The sequence below is a fragment of the Equus asinus genome, chromosome 16 (genome assembly GCF_041296235.1).
Source record: "Equus asinus isolate D_3611 breed Donkey chromosome 16, EquAss-T2T_v2, whole genome shotgun sequence".
Classification (NCBI taxonomy): Eukaryota; Metazoa; Chordata; class Mammalia; order Perissodactyla; family Equidae; genus Equus; species Equus asinus.
In genome coordinates, this window is record NC_091805.1 from 44,940,137 (window position 1) to 44,947,855 (window position 7,719).

The following is a 7,719-nucleotide window of genomic DNA, read 5'->3' on the forward strand; positions in this document are numbered from 1 at the left end:
TCCCCTTCTCCTTCTCCTTCTCCCCAAAGCCCCCAGTTTATAGTTGTATATTGTAGTTGTGGTCCTTCTAGTTGTGCTATGTGGGACGCTGCCTCAGCACTGCTTGATGAGTGGTGCTAGGTCTGTGCCCAGGATCCAAACCGGTGAAACCATTGGGCCACCGAAGTGGAGCATGCGAACTTAACCACTCAGCCCTGGGGCCGGCCCTTACATTTTATTTATTAAGGTAAGATTTATACACAGAAAAATGTACCCATTTTGGGGCATAGTACTGCAAGTTTTGACAAACTTATACAGGTTTCTCCCGAATATTTGAAAGTAGAATGTTCCTATTAAAGCTTTCATAAGTGAAATGGCATAAAATGAAGAAGCAATTACATTTAATTTATGTGGAAAAAGTTTTTGAGCATTTCCAGACTCCCAAAATAACCTACCAAATCATACCAAAAAACACATAAAAACCTAAAGTAATACTAACACACAGTAAAAGCAAGAATGATATGATAAATACACAGCCTCTATAAAGTAGAAATTATGCCTGCACAGTGTAGTTTCACTTACCAGAATTGGGAAGACAGCAAGCACACTGGAAGGCTGAGAGGTGGTGGTGGTGATGACGGTGTGTTAGGCTGAGTTGTCAGACGTTGAGGTGGTAAGACATGCAGGAGACCGGGGTGTGGGAGAGAGAAGAGGGTCATCTATTAACATCTCATCGTCCTCTGAATCCATCAGGGCAGGCAGGTCACTAACGTCCACAGCTTCTTCTATGTCTGCCTGCCTCAGTGTTGAAGGTTGTGGTCATTGTCTGCTGTGGCTGATGTGGCTGAAGTGGAAGGCTGTCTTCCCAAAGGAAAATGTCCCTCCATGGGGACAGGGACTCGTCTGTATTGTGCATTGCTATATAGGCAATGACTAGAACTGTGCCTGGCTCCTAGTAGGTGCTCATGAATGAATAGAGACTGCACCCTCAAGGAGTCAATCATCCAATGAGGAAATTGGGCAATCCATAAATATCTGCAATACAAAATAGAAAGGCATTGACATGATAAAGGAGGTACAGACGAAGGGCTGTGGGAATTCAGAGGAGCGAAGATATCTCTTCTAACCAGAGAGTTGGGGATTGTTGCCTAGAGGTGGGGTTCTTTGGTCTAGGCCTTGGGGTACATGCATGATTGGACACATAAAGTGTTAAAGAAAAAAATTATTCAATGACACTTTTTAAAGCATGGTAAGGCAGACGTCATTCAGGACCATTGTGATAGGTATGGGGACCACTGCAACGGGATTTTGCAGTTGGGCCCAACTCCAAATACTGCATGGGCAAGCAGGAATTTATAGCCAAGGAGCAGGGTGGATGTCAGTGGATGGAAAATTACCAATAGGAAACATCAGAGATAAAGGACTTCTAGCTAAACCAACTTAACAGGATTCTTGCTGAGACAGGCCAAGGTGATCAGACATTACAGGGGGGATGGTGGATGAGGAGGGATCCAATCAGATATCAAGGGTGGAGGCTTCTTGCTAAACCAACTTAGCACGGTTCTTGCTAAAACTAGATTTTACGAGGATGTGCACAAATGGGCCTAGGAGAAGGTTCAGGAGCCTGACTAAAGTTTGGTCAAGCAAAGAATCTTTGTCAGTCCACACTCTTGTTCAAGGAAACAAGACATCCTTATTTCCTCTGAATAATATAAGTTTATTTCTTGTTTGGTTGACTTTCATTCATCAAGGACCAGCTGAATCATGTTGGGACCTGGTAGTAAAGGATTTTTGCTGGATGATGCTAGAAGTCAGGCACTTAATGAGGGGAGTTTCTATGAAAATAAAAGAAAAGCAAAGATTAATAGCTGGAAACCCCCTTTCTGAGTCCAGGCGGTAGTCAGTCAAGAAGACTTCTAGATGTGGGGCTCAGAGCACCTGTAGGTGGTGTTGTGAGAATGCCAATCTGACAGATTCTCCTGTTTTGCAGTTTGAAAGTCTCTGGTGATGTCATCAGGTGTTCTGGTGAACTTTCTGAGTGGCCCACCCAGGAACAGGCATGAATATACCTGACTGTCTATACATGATCTATTGTGGTGATTTCACTGAAGATCATATCAGATCATCCCGTTTCAGCTTGCAGAGCTTCAGGAAAAGGGCAGTTTTAGTTCTCAAAGATTCCAAGTCAGACGGGTGGGAGAAAACTGAAAATGTTAATTTGGAGAGTTGTAGCTGATATTGGAGGAAGCTAGAAGAATTGAGCAGGACCCAGTCCAGTTTCAGGTAGATAACAAAACTTCAAAGACAATGAACAGGGATAGAATCTAATAACTCACAGAATATGACTAATAATCTATTAATTCACAAAGTGAGACTAATTTGTTCACAAAATAAGTCTAGTCTAATTCAACTTGGCCTAATTATTTCTATAAATGCAGCAAGAATGGTAATTAACCGCATGGCCTTTTTTTAGTTTGCTTTGCTGGAACTTTTCATAAGGAATCTCAGACTAGATTTTTAAAAGCCTCTTAAGGCTAGGAAGCCAAACCAAGAACTCATCACCAGACTTCACCATCAGAACTTACAGATTTGGGTGAATTCTTCTCTTTAAGAGGTTCCCAAGATATTTTAAGGTTTTGTTCCTGCCAGGAAGTGACCTTCCTTACTCACCTGTAAGACCAGGAACTCTGTAAGCCAGGTACCAGGACAGGATTTTTTTGGTTTTTTTCCAATAGGAAAAGCATTGGGTCTGTCAAGTCAACCTTAGTTCCTTAAACCATCTGGTCCTACCTGCCTCTATGCATCATTCTCAAATACGACATTCCAGTCAAAGCCTTGGTAACATAACCCATGTTTCCAACTGTGTCCTATTACAAAGAGAACAGGTTCTTATTGAACTTACACAAATAACTGTATTGGCTGCCATGGAAATAAGAATACTCAGTAACAGTTTTCAAATTTTGGAGGGATCAGGTAGGGAGAAAAAAATAAATGTTTCATTTCTGTTTATAAAACTATTCTAAATTGTTATAAGTTCTACACAACTCAAGAATAAAGAGAAAGGGGTTCTTTAGAGCCTGAAAACAGAACACTAAAGAACCAGCAATGTGCCAGCCAGAAACTGTCATCATCCTTCGTCCATTCGTTCAGTCTCCTGTAATTAACTCCTGCTCTGCTGGCTCTTTGGTTAGCAGCTTCATGAATCCAGTTTCTCCACTTGAACCTTGGAGATTCTTAGTATGGTCTCAACATTAGTCAAGTGATGCCGTCATAAAGCATTTGCCTGTAGCTGATTATAAATGCTTTCAGAGTAAGCAAAAACTGCTTGTGAATGACAAAAGACTAAAATGGCCATAGTTAAAGATCTGATAAGAGTTCATTCAGTAAGGAAATTTAGTAATTTCTATGGCATACATTTTAACCTAATAACTGATGACGCTATGCCACACATATCATAATGTGTGGGTAATGACAAATTTATGTGAACTTCATACAATTCCTGGAACAGTTATAGTAATAATATATACCCATACAAGCATCCTGAAGAAGGTTTAGAATCACTTCTTATTTGATGATGCTTCTTATTAAATTAGCCATATCAAATAAACTGAATTATTTTTAACATTTCTCTCTACAAGGTGAAAGAATAAATCCTTTGAGGTTTTCCAGGGTCCTGCTGGGAAATCTCAAGGTCAGGTTGGGAATAAGAAGATTCCATTTAGGATTTGATTTTGGGAAGGCAAAATTGTCACAAATGTAAAAAAAGGTTTGAGGTGATTAAATAGGCTCACAGATAACTATGAAACAATACTTAATTATCTATATAGCCAAAGTGACAATAAAAGATTCTTAAGGCAAATACAGACGTTAAATGGTGATGAAAAAATCTCTTAGCTCTTTTAATATTGAGAAGACTTGGTTTTCTTAAGTAATCAGAGACCTGATAAAGACAACATGAAGCACAGGAAATTATTTTGATCAGACACAAAAACTTTGTTTCCTAGGCAGATTACTTAAAAGGCAAAGAAAAATCTTTTTACAATTTCTCATTGAGGGCAGACCAATAATCCAAGAAAACTTCGTCTTTCTAGTTTTGTATCAGTACACTTTTAATATTGAGTCATTTTAGAAAAATTTATAAATACATCAATTCAAATCTTAGCCAGCTTGATTATACATAAATTTCCTTTCCCACAAACCTACAACTTAAAAAAAAAAATCTATTCAGCTTTTGTCTTATATTTTTCCTCTTTCTTATTCTGGAATAATTAGTCATTCTATCTTATGACAAAATTACTTTCTTTTTTCCTTGACAAAAATCTATCCTTCTTGCATTATATACTTTTCCTTATCAAAAACACATCTTACTTTCCTCACACAATTTGTATAAAAAGTTATTTCCCTTATTATTTTTAGTAGTTCTAGTTCATAAATTGGTTATTACTTTTAACCATCCGTAACCTTTCTTCTGTAGAGAAAACTAGGAAGTAGATAATTGTGATTTATCTGTCACATACCAGTTTTCTAAAGCAGACTATCAAATTTATGAATACGCTGTTTCACAATTTATAGTGGCATATGTTTCCTCATAGTATGCAATTTTTCAATATGGCAAAAAGGACTTTTTTTCTTGGTGAGGAAGATTGGCCCTGAGCTAACTACTGCCAAGTCTCCTCTTTTTTTTGCTGAGGAAGACTGGCCCTGAGCTAACATCCATGCCCATCTTCCTCTGCTTTATACATGGGACGCCTACCACAGCACAGCTTTTGCTAAGCGGTGCCATGTCCGCACCCAGGATCTGAACCATGAACCCTGGGCCGGCCAGAAGCGGAACGTGTGAACTAAACCTCTGCACCACTGGGCTGGCCCAATCTTCCTCCACTTTATGTGGGATGCCGCCACAGCATGCCTTGACAAGTGCTGCTAGGTGTGCACCCAGGATCTGAACCAGCGAACCCTGGGCCTCTGAAGCAGAGCACACGAACTTAACCGCTATGTCTCTGGGCCAGCCCCAAGGACATGCTTATTAATTGACCCAAATACCTTTAGCTTTTCTACACTGTATAAAAACAAGAAGCCAAAAATATTTAAACTTATACTCAATAATTAATATAGTTTATCTTACATAGAGTAATTTATCTTACATAGAAATGATACTGATTTTTACTTTAGGTAGACAAATTATAACATCACACAGATCTGGCCATCATCTCAAGTTATTTCTGGTGAACTATTTTTACAGCATATATATGTTGGGCAAGCATCACAAAAGCAAAAACCGTGAAAAGTTAAATATGTGAGTTTTCATGGTTTTTTTATTTTACTACTGTGCTTGATATACATGAAGTAATGGATATCAAGTAGTTTACTGTTACTACATATTTACTTGTACATTTGTTCTGAGGTTGAATTTTTTTTTTTTTGAGGAAAATTAGCCCTGAACTAACATCTGCCACCAAACCTCCTCTTTTTGCTGAGGAAGACTGGTCCTGAGCTAACATCCATGCCCATCTTCCTCTACTTTATATGTGGGATGCCTACCACAGCATGGCTTCCCAAGCAGTGCCATGTCCGCACCCAGGATCCGAACTGGTGAACCCCGGGCCGCTGAAGCAGAATGTGTGCACTTAACCACTGAGCCACTGGGCTGGCTCTGAATTTATAATTTTTATAATCTTAAACATCCAGTAGATATAATATTAGCATGTTTGACTCATAAACCCAAGTGAAATAAAAATGTTTTTTCATGGTACACTTAATGCTGACAACTCAGAAGACATAGCTGTATGAAACTAATTTTACTTACCAAAGCTTTATCCAAGTCATGTGAGCTTGCAAACCATTTGGGTTAGTTTCTACATCTCTGGGAGTTTTAGGAATATTTAATTAATTTAATTTATATATTTATTGACTTTATATAAGCGCTCATTTCTCTCTAAGCCAATTTGAATAGAATTCCTTTAAGGGATTTTATAAGTTAACTTAGTAATACCATCCAAAGGTAGAAAAATATCATGCATACATTACTTACATACATACACATATCCATCAACATACAGACAGATACAAATAGATCTTATAGCTTTCCTTGTAACATTTTAGCTATGAGTCAGTAAAACATAGTCATACAAACTCATTGGTTTACATAAAATAGTTAGCACTTGTCTTTGCTCCACTTTATATTTTTATCCAAATTGCGTCTGAGAAAAATGAATAAGCTGAGGTTACCCTACTCAGTAAGAGGGCTAATGCTTTTCACCCCTATTTGTGGAGAAGACTGCTAAGATTTTCTTCTACACTGATGTGTAACCCTATAGACGGTGTGGGCTGCCTTTTAGGTGAGTGACTGAGGAGACATCTAGCAGGTGCCTGGACATCTTCAAAGCCCATCTGAGTGGGCAAAACATCCAGTTCTGTTTCCAAATCATTATGTTTTTCCTCTTTTTGTCCTCAAGTGGTTGCTTTCAGGGATTCCTGAGTTGAGAGCCCCGGATGGAGGGTAGGGGGCTCTTTAAAGTTTGACTGATGAGCTGGAGTGGAAAGAGAAAAAGTCTTGCAGGGGTGGACAGAGGGGTAAAGGAGACAGTGGCTTGAATGGGGACATAACGGATTCAAGGGAACTGAATGGAAGATCAAAGGGGGCAAAAGGAGGAAGAAGGAGCGGAACCAACACGAAGGAAAAGTTCTTAGAGGAGCCAGTTTGGGGAGATTTCATGTTTTCCAAAGAAACCAATTAAGTTCACTATTATCCTCAGCAAAATTGTGCTAAGAAGAAGGAGGTGGATAGAGTTGGTGGAGCATGTAGCCAGCAGGGGTTCAAGACGGGGGTTTCAGTCAACTGAGAAGTTCCCATGGGAGAAGCAGGACCCAATAGAGAGAACACAGAGGCCTCACAGAGAGCCAGGAAGACAGACTTCCAGCCCAGGGAGTGAGGGAATAATCCCCACCCAGAACAAGGAGCCAGGAAGAAGTCCTTCCAGGCCAGAGGATATCTTTCAAAATGACCCTGGGACTGTAACCCAGCTTCAGAATCTTAAGAACTAAAATCTGTCTTTGCTGGCTTCAGTGGATATTTGTCTGGAGCAATGGTTCCAAAGTCGGACTCACCAATGGATTCCAGATCAATGGATGAGGAGTGAAGACAAAAGCTTCAAAGATGCACATTAGGGTCCTGGGTGAGCGGTCCAGGGGTCCAATGACAAATCTGATCCTATCCAAGTCACAGCACCATATTGTTAAAGAAAAAATTATTCAATGACATTTGTTAAAGCATGGCAAGGCAGACTTCATTTAGGACCATCGCAATGGGTCAGTGGATGGAAAATTACTAAGAGGAAACATCAGGAATAAGGAGGGTTCTGGCTAAACCAACCTAACAGGATTTTTGTTGAAGACAGGCCAGAGTGATCAGACATCACCTGGGGGATGGTAGAGGATGAGAAACCCAGTCAGATATTGACAGTGTTCAGATACGGAAGATGGGGGCTTCTTGCTAAACTGACCTGGCGGGGTTCTTGCAGAAACTGGATTTTACAAGGATGCGCACAGATAGAGCCAGGCTAAGTTTCAGAAGCCTGACTGAAGTTTGGTCAAGCAGAGAGTCTCAGTCAGCAGATAGGGCCATGATGGGAGCGTTCCAAGCAGGAAACAGAACGAGAAAAGTACAGAGTGTGTAGGAAATGGAAACTCTGAGTTTATTAGTTACCTAGTGCTATATAACAAATCACCCCAAAACTTAGT